At 42.2% G+C, this 15602-nt stretch overlaps 1 pseudogene; it reads right to left on the bottom strand.

Annotated features, from left to right (window-relative positions):
- Window positions 1-10291: 10291 nt before the first annotated feature.
- LOC129558922 (olfactory receptor 2M4-like) lies at window positions 10292-11593 on the bottom strand (annotated as a pseudogene).
- Window positions 11594-15602: the final 4009 nt, after the last annotated feature.

Below are 15602 nucleotides of genomic sequence, written 5' to 3'. Positions count from 1 at the left end.
TTCAGCTTTGGTTTTGGCCTTGCTTTTGTTTGTAGGACACTCTCTGGCATCTGTTCCCTGCCCAGACAAGAAGGGGCAAAGCAGCAGCTGCCCCAAGCTGCCCACTTGCTCAGTTGGGCTGGGGAGAGGGAGGGATCTAGCAGGCACAGTTGGGATATATGGGGAGTGCCTGCAGTGGCAGTTGCCTACAGGAAGTTGTTTTAGCCTAAGGAAGGTCATATGTTCTCCCAGGGTAATTGGTCCTGGGTCACGGGTCCATCAGCAGTGCCAAAATGCATGGGCTCCCAGGAAAGTGTGGACAGTGACCTATGCTTGGTAGCAGCTTGGTAGCAGCTATGTCAGCCATTATGCCCACCTCTGGGGTAATGGACTGCAGGTGTATCTTGTCCCCAACCTCTCGCACTCATGCAGTCTTGGTGACAGCTGGTGAATCAGCTTCTGGGGTTGCAGGTGTGGCCTGTCCCACCTCAACACTTGTGTAGGTGGTGTCCTGCCATCTGTGATCACACAGAGTTAGAGGGTCCTCACAACAATGATCTCTTGCCTATCTGGCAGTCCCTAGCTTTTTTCTGGAGTCCCTCCACTGTGTCATGTTAGCCCACTTAGACATCCCCCTTCAGGGAAGTCAACCCCAGTCCTCTCCCTGGGGCCTGAACTCCGAAGTCTGAGCCTTAACACCCAGCCCATACTCACTACAGTGGGCACACAGACAAGAGTCGCAGACCGGGACGTGTAGGTTGAAACTCATCTCTGTGCTGAATTCTCTCCACTTTGCATTTTGTGCATCTGTTGCTGAACTTTTCTCTGAGATTTCAGAGCTCCCCTCTGTTGCAATCTGTGTTGTGTTTTCTGCTCACTTTTTCTTAGTCTAGCTAAAGATTCTTCAAAAAACTTGCTGAGTACTTTTTATTTTATTGTATTGTCTTTCTCATCACTATTTCATTGATTTTTATTCTGATCTTTTTTCTTTTTAAATATTTATTTAATTCTTTGGTTGTGTTGGGTCTTAGTTGCAGGATGCAGGGTATTTGTTGCAGTATGCAGGTTCTTCATTTCAGTGTCCAAGCTTCTCTCTAGTTATGGCATGTGGGCTCCAGAGTGCATGAGCTCAGTAATTGTGACTCACAGGCTTGTTGCCCTGTGGCATATGGGATCTTAGTTCCCAAACCAGGGATCAAACCCATGTTCCCTACATTGGAATGTGGGTTCTTAACCATTTAGCCATCAGGGAAGTCCTTACTCTGATCTTTACTATTTTCTTTATTCTATTACCTTTATAGCAGGTAGTTTATCTATATCTTTTGTAGTTCCTTAGGGTTTAAAGTCAGAGAAGGCAATGGCAAGCCACTCCAGTACTCTTGCCTAGAAAATCCCATTGGTGGAGGAGCCTGGTAGGCTGCAGTCCATGGGGTCACTAAGGGTCGGACATGACTGAGCGACTTCACTTTCACTTTTCACTTTCACACATTGGAGAAGGAAATGGCAACCCACTCCAGTGTTCTTGCCTGGAGAATCCCAGGGAAGGGGGAGCCTGGTGGGCTTCAGTCTATGGGGTCACACAGAGTCGGACACAACTGAAGTGACTTAGCAGCAGCAGAAGCAGCAGGGTTTAAAGTAAGGATTTTTATTTGAGATTATTTTTTCCCCTTGCATTCATTACTGTAAAATTTTTAGAACTGCATTTGCTGCATTCCCTAAGTTTTGGCATGTTGTTTCTCCATTTTGATTTGTCTTTTAATTTTCCTTTCAGTTCTGTCTAGCCCACTAATTGTTTAGAAACATGTTGTTTAATTTCCACATAGTTGTGGATTTTATAGTTTTCCTTTTTAATTGTCTTCCAGTTTCATACCATTGTGTTTGGAAAGATATGTGATATGACTTCAGTTCAGTTCAGTTCAGTTCAGTTCAGTCGCTCAGTCGTGTCCGACTCTCCGCGACCCCATGAATCACAGCACGCCAGGCCTCCCTGTCCATCACCAACTCCCGGAGTACACTCAAACTCATGTCCACAGAGTCAGTGATGCCATCCAGCCATCTCATTCTCCGTCGTCCCCTTCTCCTCCCGCCCCCAACCTTTCCCAGCATCAGAGTCTTTTCCAGTGAGTCAACTCGTCTCATGAGGTGGCCAAAGTATTGGAGTTTCAGCTTTAGCATCAGTCCCTCCAATGAACATCCAGGATTGATCTCCTTTAGAATGGACTGGTTGGATCTCCTTGCAGTATAAGGGACTCTCAAGAGTCTTCTCCAACACCACAGTTCAAAAGCATCGATTCTTCGGCGATCAGCTTTCTTCACAGTCCAACTCTCACATCCATACATGACCACGGGAAAAACCATTGCCTTGACTAGACGGACCTTGGTCGGCAAAGTAATGTCTCTGCTTTTTAATATACTATCAAGGTTGGTCATAACTTTCCTTCCAAGGAGCAAGCGTCTTTTAATTTCATGGCTGCAATCAGCATCTGCAGTGATTTTGGAGCCCAAAAAAACAAAGTCTGACACTGTTTCCACTGTTTTTCCATCTATTTCCCATGAAGTGATGGGACCAGATGCCATGATCTTTGTTTTCTGAATGTTGAGCTTCAAGCCAACCTTTTCACTCTCCTCTTTCACTTTCATCAAGAGGCTTTTGAGTTCCTCTTCACTTTCTGCCATAAGGGTAGTGTCATCTGCATATCTGAGGTTATTGATATTTCTCCCAGCAATCTTGATTCCAGCTTGTGCTTCTTCCAGCCCAGCGTTCCTCATGATGTACTCTGCATATAAGTTAAATAAGCAAGGTGACAATATACAACCTTGACGTACACCTTTTCCTATTTGGAACCAGTCTGTTGTTCCATGACCGGTCCTAACTGTTGCTTCCTGACCTGCATACAGGTTTCTCAAGAGGCAGGTCAGGTGGTCTGGGATTCCTATCTCTTTCAGAATGTTCCACAGTTTATTGTGATCCACACAGTCAAAGGCTTTGGCATAGTCAATGAAGCAGAAATAGATGTTTTTCTGAAACTCTCTTGCTTTCTCCATGATCCAGTCTTCTTTAATTTATTCAGTCCAGTCATGTCCAACTCTTTACGACCCGTGGACTGCAGCACACCAGACTTCCCTGTCCTTTACCAACTCCCGGAGTTTGCTCAGACTCATGTCCGTCAAGTCAGTGATGCCATCTATCATCCTCTGTCGTCCCCGTCTCCTCCTGCCCCCAACCCCTCCCTGCATCAGACTCTTTTCCAGTGAGTCAACTCTTCGCATGAGGTGGCCAAAGTATTGAAGTTTCAGCTTTAGCATCAGTCCTTCCACTAAACACACAGGATTGATCTCCTTCAGAATGGACTGGCTGGATCTCCTTGCAGTCCAAGGGACTCTCAAGAGTCTTCTCCAACACCACAGTTCAAAAGCATCAATTCTTCGGCAATCAGCTTTCTTCACAGTCCAACTCTCACATCCATGCATGACTACTGGAAAACCATAGCTTTGACTGGATGGAACTTTGTTGGCAAAGTAATGTCTCTGCTTTTTAATATGCTGTCTAGGTTGGTCATAGCTTTTCTTCCAAGGAGCGAGAGTCTTTTAATTTCATGGCTGCAGTCACCATCTGCAGTGATTTTGGAGCCCAAGAAAATAAAGTCTGTCACTGTTTCCATTGGCTCCCCACTTATTTGCCGTGAAGGGATGGGACCAGATGCTATGATTTTAGTTTTCTGAATGTTGAGTTTTAAGCCAACTTTTTCACTCTCCTCTTTCACTTTCATCAAGAGATTCTTTAGTTCTTCTTCACTTTCTGCCATAAGGGTGGTGTCACATGCATGTCTGAGGTTATTGATATCTCTCTCAGCAATCTTGATCCCAGCTTGTGCTTCATCCAGCCCAGCATCTAATTTCATAATAGGCATCAAATAAATCTACTGTGATCTTCTCTAATCTTTTCTGTTCTCCTTTACAAAATTAGGTTTACGATTGATTGAAACAAAAGCTCTTCTGGTGCATTGGTTAGCTCAAGGTTTGAGATAAAATTCGGTTCAGGTGAACCAGGTATTCTCATGACAACACAGAATTAGAAGAGAAAAGAAAAAAAAAAAAGTCTACCACTTGCAGTTTTATTTCCTCCTACTGGTTGCAGACCTCTGGCCTCCCTACCAAGGCTATTAACACTGTCAAGATGATGAATGTTCACTAAGCTTATTGTGGTAATCATTTCACTATGTGTAAGTCAAATCATCATGCTATATACATCAATATTATACAGTGCTATATGTTAATTGTATCAATAAATATGGAGGAAAAAATAATGAATAATGTTAGGTATAACAATTTATAACAGGTTTCTGAGTGTGATGTTTATGAAAAGGTCATGAATAAGCCACATGAGTTATGTTTTACAAAAACAAGTGGATAGAGGAAGAGCAATTCAGTTTTCAGTTCAGTTCAGTTCAGTCGCTCAGTCGTGTCCGACTCTTTGCGACCCCATGAATCACAGCATGCCAGGCCTCCCTGTCCATCACCAACTCCCGGAGTTCACTCAAACTCATGTCCATCGAGTCAGTGATGCCATCCAGCCATCTCATTCTCTGTTGTCCCCGTCTCCTCCTGCCCCCAATCCCTCCCAGCATCAGACTCTTTTCCAGTGAGTCAACTCGTCGCATGAGGTGGCCAAAGTATTGGAGTTTCAGCTTAAGCATCAGTCCTTCCAATGAACACTCAGAATTGATCTCCTTTAGAATGGACTGGTTGGATCTCCTTGCAGTCCAAGGGACTCTCAAGAGTCTTCTCCAGCACCACAGTTCAAAAGCATCAATTCTTCGGTGATCAGCCTTCTTCACAGTCCAACTCTCACATCCATACATGACCACGGGAAAAACCATAGCCTTGACTAGACGGACCTTGGTTGGCAAAGTAATGTCTCTGCTTTTTAATATACTATCTAGGTTGGTCATAGCTTTCCTTCCAAGGAGTAAGCGTCTTTTAATTTCCTGGCTGCAGTCAGCAACTGCAGTGATTTTGGAGCCCAAAAAAATAAAGTCTGACACTGTTTCCACTGTTTTTCCATCTATTTCCCATGAAGTGATGGGACCAGATGCCATGATCTTTTTTTTCTGAATGTTGAGCTTCAAGCCAACCTTTTCACTCTCCTCTTTCACTTTCATCAAGAGGCTTTTGAGTTCCTCTTCACTTTCTGCCATAAGGGTGGTGTCTTCCACATATCTGAGGTTATTGATATTTCTCCCGGCAATGTTGATTCCAGCTTGTGCTTCTTCCAGCCCAGCGTTCCTCATGATGTACTCTGCATATAAGTTAAATAAGCAGGGTGACAATATACAGCTTTGACATACTCCTTTTCCTATTTGGAACCAGTCTGTTGTTCCATGTCCAGTTCTAACTGTTGCTTCCTGACCTGCATACAGGTTTCTCAAGAGGCAGGTCAGGTGGTCTGGGATTCCCATCTCTTTCAGAATTTTTCACAGTCGATTGTGATCCACACAGTCAAAGGCTTTGGCATAGTCAATGAAGCAGAAATAGATGTTTTTCTGGAATTCTCTTGCTTTCTCCATGATCCAGCGGATGTTGGCAATTTGATCTCTGGTGCCTCTGCCTTTTCTAAAACCTGCTTGAACATCTGGCAGTTCATGGTTCACATATTGCTGAAGCCTGGCTTGGAGAATTTTGAGCATGACTTTACTAGCATGTGAGATGAGTGCAATTGTGCAGTAGTTTGAGCATTCTTTGGCGTTGCCTTTCTTTGGGATTGGAATGAAGACTGACCTTTTCCAGTCCTGTGGGCACTGCTGAGTTTTCCAAATTTGCTGGCATATTGAGTGCAGCACTTTCACAGCATCATCTTTCAAGATTTGAAATAGCTCAACTGGAATTCCATCACCTCCACTGGCTTTGTTCGTAGTGATGCTTTCTAAGGCCCACTTGATTTCACATTCCAAGATGTTAACTGAAAAACCGTATCACCCACTTTCAAAGTCCCACCTTAAATGCACCCTCCTCTGTGGACCTCACAGTTGACATCCACTGCTCCCCTACCTTCTTTCATGTTTATCAATCTATTAAGTAGTTAGAATAGGAAACAGGAGTCCAAAATGGTGGTGGCTAAAAGACAAGGGAAGGAAAAGCCTGAGAATATAGAACAAAGGAAGGTCCAAGGACTGCAGTGAGAACCTCAGGTAGAACAAACAGCACTCCAAGCTAGCCCAATTTACAGAGGGCAGGCCCGGGGAGAGAAAAAAGCATATAAAAAGAGGAGCCAAATGGCCAGGTCTCTCTCTCTCCCATGCACTGGCACGCTCCCCCACTCTCTTCTCTTTGAGTCTTTGTGTCAGCATGCCCTCACACATGGAGGATGGATTTTCCTGCTATTTTCCAAATAAAATAGAGCTGTAACATGGAGCTGTAACACAGATCTGTCTAAGAGCTATAACATGGTCTCTTCGAGACCTGAGAGCTATAACACAGTCTGTCCGAGAGCTGTGACATGCTAAGGGCTCTAACATCCATCACTTCAAATTTTTGTTGAGACAAGATAGAACCCAGGAGAATACACTCGCCTGACAAATCTATCACAATGTATGTTGCAATATGCCTTAAAACAGAGCTGTTTGTGGACAAGTCTTTCTTTTAACCCTATAAATTGTTAATCTTTTCAGAGAAGAAGTTGTGCTTTTTTCCCTTAAATAAAATACTTTGAAATCCCAAGATTGCCTAGACCCATTCATTGAAGAAGTAGGTTATCAACAGGTATATGACAGAATAAATTTTACTTCATATATTCTGCTTTATAGAGTCTGGGAAGTTAGCTATGCAATACAATGTTTAATTCTTACAGTTCCATGAAATCAAGTATTTCAGAGTTGCCTATTGAAAATTACAGTTATAGTTGCCTATATAAAACACACCTGTCCCCTCCTTCAGATCTTTTAAATCATATTCTCTAAGTGGTTCTTAAAATGAGGCAAGATTGAGAAACACAGATGTAGCACAATGTTTACATGACATAAACAAGAAAATGAAACTGAGATTAAATGACTTGACCTACTTGACTCAATGTATAGTACTTGCTAGTTTACATGGTAAATCAACTAAAACTTGAAATCACATTAGATGTGTCTTTCAACTGCATCCAGTATTTTATTGTATGTTAATTTCAAAACAATAAAAAGTCTCAATTTTTCATCATTTCCCTCTTACATTTAAGATTATGCATTTCCATAAAACCATATAGTCATCTACTAATATTTATGGTAATGCAGGTAAATTCCAGTCTATAGTCATACCACCCTGAATGCACCCAATCTCGTCTTTCTTTTTTTCTTTCTTTTTCTTGGCTGCACTGGGTCTTCGTTGCTGTTGGGCTTTCTCTAGTTGCAGCAAGTAAGGGCTTCTCTCATTGCAGAACACAGGCTCTAGGTGTGTGGGCTTCAGTAGTTGTGGTGCATGAGCTCAATTGTTGTGACTTGTGGGCTCTAAAGTACAGGCTCAGTAGTTGTGGCACAGGGCTTAGTTGTTCCCCAGAATTTGGGTTCTTACCAGACAAGGGACTGAATCTGGGTCCCCTGCTTAACCTCTGACCACCAGAGAAGTCCTAGATTATTTTTCTGATGAGAGTTTCAGTTTTCCTAATTCTGCTTCAAACATTTTTTAACTCCTTTATCTGTCTTTAAATATTTTACCATTTTATTTTTATTTGTTTTGCTTTACTATTTCACTTAGGTCAACATTAGGTTGACCTAGGTCAACAACCTAGAAAGGATGTTCAATATAATTTAATAAAATCTATCTTAGATTAGATATGAACACTTAACATGATTAATCAAATGTAAACACTAAAGGAAATGTGGTAATGCACAAGAGTATTTTATATTGTACTGTAAACACTAAAGTACACCAATATACTATGCTCAGTCTGTCCAAACCTGAGTAAATGGGATCACTTTGCTTTCACACTAACCAAGGAAATTAATCATGTTCCAGTGTGAGTTCTGACTTACATATTTTTAAATTAAGAATAAAGAGCCATCACCTATTTTTCTCTCAAAATTCTCAAATAAATATGAAGAAAATTTAAGACATTTGAATCCAACAAATGTTTATTCAAAGGCTGTTAATTGCAAGAAACCCATAGACCATTCAATGATGACTAAGTCTTAATCCTATGTGGCTTACGAGCTGTTTGTGAAAGTGAAAGTGTGATCCAACAATAATAAAAGGTAGAATAAAAATGGGCTAAAGGAAAACTATGGAATAAATAATACAGGAGCTGGTAACAAAAGTGGCAGCATAACAGCATATTAAATCTAGATAGTGTGTTAAAAAGCAGAGACATTCCTTTGTTGACAAAGGTCTGTATAGTCAAAGCTATGATTTTTCTAGTAGCCATGTGTATGTGTGATAGTTGGACCATACAGAAGGCTGAGCGCTGAAGAATTGTTGCTTTCGAACTGTGGTGCTGGACAGCAAGGAGATCAAACCAGTCGATCCTAAAGGAAATTAATCCTGAATATTCATTGGAAGGACTGATGCTGAAGCTTAAGCTCCAATACTTTGGCCACTTGATGCGAAGAGCCTACTCATTGGAAAAGATCCTGATGCTGGGAAAGATTGAAGACAGGAGGAGAACTGGGCAACAGAGGACTAGATGGTTGGATGGCATCACTGACTCAACAGACATGAGTTTCAGCAAGCTCCAGGAGATGGTAAAGGACAGGGGAGCCTGGCGTGCTGCAGTACACGGGGTCACAAAGAGTCACACAGGACTGAGCAACTGAAGAACAACAATAAACCAAAGTGAGAGTTCCAAGAGCAAAGACATTTCCATAGACAAATATAGAGGGACAAGTCATTCTACTCTGAGGATAGAAATTATGACTCATAAAATCATCTGAAAAGTCCAAAGCTGGATAAACCTATATGGTTGCAGAACAGAGTGTCTTGATAACCAGTTAGGACATGTGATTGAAAAGGTTCACTAGGACCATGTTATGAATCAGGTTATTTTGAATCATGTAAAGCTTGTTTAATATATACGCCTATGCCAAAGCCTTTGACTGTGTGGATCACAATAAACTGTGGAAAATTCTGAAAGAGATGGAAATACCAGACCACCTAGATGCAGGTCAGGAAGCAACAGTTAGGACTGGACATGGAACAACAGACTATTCCAAATAGGAAAAGGAGTACGTCAAGGTTGTATATTGTCACCCTGCTTATTTAACTTCTATGCAGAGTACATCATGAGGAACGCTGGGCTGGATGAAGCACAAGCTGGAATCAAGATTACCAGGAGAAATATCAATAATCTCAGATATGCAGATGACACCACTCCTATGGCAGAAAGTAAAGAGGAACTAAAAAACCTCTTGATGAAAATGAAAGAGGAGAGTGAAAAAGTTGGCTTAAAGTTCAACATTCAGAAAACTAAGACCATGGCATATGGTCCCATCACTTCATGAGAAATAGATGGAGAAACAGTGGAAACAGTGTCAGACTTTATTTTGAGGGGCTCCAAAATCACTGCAGATGGAGATTGCAGGCACGAAATTGAAAGACACTTACTCCTTGGAAGGAAAGTTATTACCAACCTAGACAGCATATTAAAAAAGAGACATTACTTTGCCAACAAAGGTCCGTCTAGTCAAGGCTATGGTTTTTCCCGTGGTCATGTATGGATGTGAGAGTTGGACTGTGAAGAAAGCTGATCACCGAAGAACTGATGCTTTTGAACTGTGGTGTTGGAGAAGCCTCTTGAGAGTCCCTTGGACTGCAAGGAGATCCAACCAGTCCATTCTAAAGAAGATCAATCCTGGGTGTTCATTGGAAGGACTGATGCTAAAGCTGAAACTCCAATACTTTGGCCACCTCATGAGACGAGTTGATTCACTGGAAAAGAGTCTGATGCTGGGAGGGATTGGGGGCAGGAGGAGAAGGGGATGACAGAGAATGCGATGGCTGGATGGCATCCCCAACTCAATGCATATGAGTTTGGGTAAACTCTGGGAGTTGGTGATGGACAGGGAGGCCTTGCATGCTGTGATTCATGGGGTCGCAAAGAGTAGGACACTACTGAGTGACTGAACTGAACTGATATCACCTTCTTAAGGAATTTAATCCATGAGCCCTAGGGAAATATGATATTTATGTTATGATCAGTCCAGTTGGGCAACAGTGTTAAATAGGAATTTCCTTGTTGCCATTTTAGTATAGTTCACATTGGAAATCTGAAAGGAGTGTCATTTCTTTACTATTTGCTGAAAAACTGAAATCCAGAGATAAGCTTTTCCTAGTAGCAGCAGCATTAACAGTAGAGAATATGAGTGTTTTTTAGAAAAAAGCAACAGCATCTTTTCATAAATATCAACTTTCGCCATAGAACATTCCTCAGAACCCCCAATACCTCCTTGTTCCTCAGGCTGTAGATAAGGGGGTTGAGCATGGGGGTGATGATAACATCAAACACAAAGAGACACTGGTCCACATCTGCAGGCAGAGAGGAACTTGGAGTCATGTAGATGATCATAGCTGGACCAAAGTAGAGGCTCACTACACTGAGGTGGGAAGAGCAGGTGGCCAGAGCTTTGTTTCTTCCCTCAGGGGAGTTCATATGGAGGACAGTGAGAAGGATGAGGGTGTAGGAGGTCAAGATGAGTCCAAAAGGTATGAGGAGGAAAGCAATGCCAGATGCCAACACCACCTTCTCATAGGTTGAGGTATCCTCACAAGAGAGCTTCAGAAGGGCCATAACCTCACAGAAGAAATGGTGAATTTTTCTGGAGTCACAAGTAGAGAAATTCACGGCATAAACTGTGTGCATAAAGGAGATGAGCATACTCCCATCCCATGAGCCAATGGCCATTTGCAAACAGACTCTGGGGGTCATGATGACTGAGTATCTGAGAGGGTTGCTGCTGCTGCTGCTGCTAAGTCACTTCAGTTGTGTCCGACTCTGTGTGACCCCATAGACGGAAGCCCACCAGGCTCCCCCTTCCCTGGGATTCTCCAGGCAAGAACACTGGAGTGGGTTGCCATTTCCTTCTCCAATGTGTGAAAGTGAAAAGTGAAAGTGAAGTCGCTCAGTCATGTCCGACTCGTAGCAACCCCATGGACTGCAGCCTGCCAGGCTCCTCCATCCATGGGATTTTCTAGGCAAGAGTACTGGAGTGGCTTGCCATTGCCTTCTCCGAGTCTGAGAGGGTTACAGATGGCTAAATAGCGGTCAAAGGCCATGAGTGTCAGGAGAACACATTCAGCACTCCTAGCATCACATAAAAAAATATTTGTGCTCCACAGCCAATACGAGAGATGAAACTCTGTCCAGAAAAGAAGTCAGTGACCATCTTGGGTACAGTAGTGGAGATTAGGGTGAGGTCCATGAGAGAGAGCTGGCTGAGTAGGAAATACTAGGGGCATGAAGGTAGGTATCACCCCAGATCAGTAGGGACAAGACTGAGTTTCCAGTGATGGCAACCCCAAGAATTAAGAGAATTATGGGGATTAGAAGGCCAGGATGCCTGGAGTCTGAGAAGAGGCCCAGGAGAATGAAATCAGTAATGGAGGATTCATTTCCTTGCTTCATGTCTTAGTTGACTGGTTTGATCTGGAGGATCAAGGGGGAAAAACACAGAAAGTGAGACTGCTCTTCCTTTGTAAATATACCACTGAGTTTTATCTTTTTCCCAAAATCAAATATTTATGAAGTGAATTCTAATATATGGTAGTATATTTACATGTGGGCAAGATTAATGATTTGGCATCCATTGATATTTAAAAACATTATTCAGCAATCCATCTGACACAATAGTCAATGCAAATGAAGAAAATATATTTTGGTCATATTGTTTAGCATTGTTTGACCCATTGTTGCTATAATTTTGTTAAGGATTAGAAGTGTGATCTTCATTCAGTATGAAAATTCCATACATCTTGGTGATGTGATATACACCCAGACTTCTTCCAAAGTGGATTTTAATGCACAGCCACCACTGGGATCTGGAATGTCGCCATATTTATTGCTTGTAGATTCTCCAACTAAGTCTAGATTTATCCTTAGGGAACTCAGAGATCTCATGCGGTTATGGGTGAGAAATTTTACTGCCTAGTTCTGTAGAAAGATGTCAAGAAGAGAAGGTGGGATAAGTAAGGATAAGGGAGAAATCTGGGAAGTAGAGAGACATGATGGCAACATAGAATGACAGGTAACAACTGGTGATGGAAGAAGTATCCTTTTTCAATCCACCTTCTCATGAACATTATTCCCACGATATGTCTGCCTGACCATTCTATTGAAAGTATATCACTGGCTTGCTTTATTCCCTAACCCTTATTTTGTATTCCTTCACCATCTGAAATCTTACTATTATTTGCATGTTTTTTTATCTATTATTTGTTCCCCCCATGAAAATGCAGGTTCTCTGAGGGCAAAGTATTGATTAAGTATTGTTTCCTCGGTGCCAATAAAGAACTGGCAGGTACCAGGCACTCAATCAGAATTTATGGGACACAGAAAAGGATGAAAAGCTTCTATACATAGAGAGAGAGTTGAAAAAACAGGGATAAAGAACAGAATTCCTAGCAGAGTATCATTATATAAATGGCTTAATCACATGCTCCTGGTGCTGACATTGATGTTCTACTCCCAAGAAACTCTTTATCTGCTGGCATTTTCCATGATTTTCCAAATCCAAGTTGGCCTTATTCTTCAACTCCTCCAACTTCTATGCACAACTAAGGTCCTAGAGTTGCTCAGCAAGGAGTGGTGTGGAACTGGACTTTCGACTAAGGGGAGGTGGTCTGTGCAAAATCAAAATGAACAACATGAATTTTCCAGCTCTGGATATGGCTATCTCATACATATCTCTAAGATGGGGAACACATGTACACCTGGGGCAGATTCATGTCAATGGATGGCAAAACCAATACAATAATGTAAAGTAATTAACCTCCAATTAAATAAATTTAAAAAAAAGAATTGAAAAACGATTTTCCAACATGATAGCATTGTGTTAAAAGTAAGCAAATGAACTGAGTTCATCTCACAAATGAGTGACTAGGAAGAGGGTTCTATGCAGCCCTGGCCTGGCCTTTATGACTGTATGTTAAATTTACAAATTCAAGCATGAATTTGAGCATACATTGGTGAATGTGAAAGTCTGAAGCCAGTATTTTAAATATTTATGGATATATTGAAAAATATGATTCTTTTTTGAAAGTAGGTTTGGTTAGAACTTCTTTCTAAAGCTTAGAAAACAACAAAGATTTTAAGATGTATTTGTTTCTTTGAGACTTTGTGGATTGTAGCCCGCCAGGCTCCTCTGTCCATGGAATTTCCCAGCAAGAATACTGGAGTAGGTTGCCATTTCCTTCTCTGGAGGATCTTTCTGACCCAGAGTTCAAATCCACAGCTCCTGAATTGGCAGATGGATTCTTTACCACTGAGCCACCAAGGAAGCCTGAATAATAAGATGCTCTTTTTGAAACTTGGCTTAGTTAGAACTTCTTTCCAAAGCCTAGAAAACAACAAAGATGACTTTAAAAAAAAAAAAAGACCTTTTACTTTATATTGGAATATAGACAATTAGCAATGTTTATTTTCAGGTGGGCAAAAAAAGGGACTCTAAACCACATTTCTGAGAACAAAGGGTTGCATCTATGTTTATAACACAAAGAGTTTAACTATTTTTCTTAAAGTCACCAGTTACTAACTAGTAGTTGATCAGTTTAATATCATTATAAACTGTGTACATGTAAATACAGATGACCCATGAATTTATCACATATAATCTGCCTCTGCTGCTGCTGCTGCTGTTAAGCTGCTTCAGTCGTGTCTGACTCTGTGCAACCCCATAGACAGCAGCCCACCAGGCTCCCCCCTCCCAGGGATTCTCCAGGCAAGAATACTGGAGTGGGTTGCCATTTCTTCTCCAATGCATGAAAGTGAAAAGTGAAAGTGAAGTCGCTCAGTCGCGGCCAACTCCTAGCGACCCCATGGACTGCAGCCTACCAGGCTCCTCGGACATGGGATTTTCCAGGCAAGAGTACTGGAGTGGGGTGCCATTGCCTTCTCTGATAATCTGCCTCAGGATCTGGCAATTCACTGAATTCTCATGCAGCTGCTCAACTCGCCAGGAGGGTTTTATCATACAGCTGTGAGTTTATTCTGAAGCACTTTGAAGATGTTACCCCACATGCTGCTGCTGCTGCTAAGTCGCTTCAATCGTGTCCGACTCTGTGCAACCCCATAGGCGGCAGTCGACCAGGCTACACCGTCCCTGGGACTCTCCAGGCAAGAACACTGGAGTGGGTTGACATTTCCTTCTCCAATGTGTGAAAGTGAAAAGAGAAAGTGAAGTCGCTCAGTCGTGTCCGACTCGTAGCAACCCCATGGACTGCAGCCCACCAGGCTCCTCTGTCCATGCGATTTTCTAGGCAAGAGTACTGGAGTGGCTTGCCATTGCCTTCTCCGTTACCCCACATAGAGGGTCACAAATTATTTCTAATTCTTGAGTCTCCCCACAAGAGCGTAAGACAATTACTTGTTTCTCCACTGTGGGCTACCTTGTTATCATACATGTTGTTATCCTTGTCACCTCCTGGACATTCTTAATTCTTCTATATCTTCCTTTGTATTGTGCAGCTCATCAAGTCAAACATTAGGCTCTTTATGAGTAGAATAAAGTCTTATAACTGATGATCTTGGTGAAGTTGGTACTGCAAGCTCGTAGCTGATCCAGAATATCTCTGGTAGGCCATGAAGCAGAGATTAAATACAGCATTATGGACAAGAGAGATACCGTGAACTCTCTGGGGAATGTGTCAGCTCAGTCCAGCCCTGGTAGGTAATTAGTTCAGCTACCAGGGGGCAAAGCCAAATTCATTCAGGGAAAAAAGTCACTCTCAGCCCTCTGCTCAGCAGGATGGCGGTTAAAAAGCAAAGTGAGATTTAAACTGATTCACCACTTTTTAGTACCTGCATGACCTGGGAAATTTCCATTGTCCTCCTCACTTCTGTTTTCTCATCTACAAATTGGTGATAACAATAGACTTTCTCATAGAATTGTCCCCATGGTTAAAAGTAATAATGAGTGTGAACAGTATATCCTAATTAGGATATCATAAGGCTATCATAATAGCCTTAAGATGAATTTTTAGGAGTCAATTACATTACAAAATATTGATTTAACCTGGATTCAGAAAACTAAGATTATGTCCTCCGGTCCCATCACTTCATGACAAATAGATGGGGAAATGGTGGCTGACTTTATTTTGGGGGGGCTCCAAAAATCACTGCCAGAGAAGGCAATGGCAACCCACTCCAGTACTCTTGCCTGGAGAATCCCATGGACGGAGGAGCCTGGTAGGATACAGTCCATGGGGTCTCTAAGAGTCGGACACGACTGAGCGACTTCATTTTCACTTTTCACTTTCATGCATTGGAGAAGACAATGGCAACCCACTCCAGTGTTATTGCCTGGAGAATCTCAAGGATGGGGCAGCTTGATGGGCTGCCGTCTATAGGGTCGCACAGAGTCAGACACAACTGACGCGACTTAGCAGCAGCATCAGCAAAAATCACTGCAGATGGTGATTGCAGCCATGAAATTAAAAGACAC

This window comes from Moschus berezovskii, chromosome 8 (genome assembly GCF_049115385.1).
Source record: "Moschus berezovskii isolate FMDL1 chromosome 8, NW_MosBer_1.0, whole genome shotgun sequence".
NCBI classification, from domain to species: domain Eukaryota; kingdom Metazoa; phylum Chordata; class Mammalia; order Artiodactyla; family Moschidae; genus Moschus; species Moschus berezovskii.
This window is presented reverse-complemented; position numbering and strand designations above follow the sequence as displayed.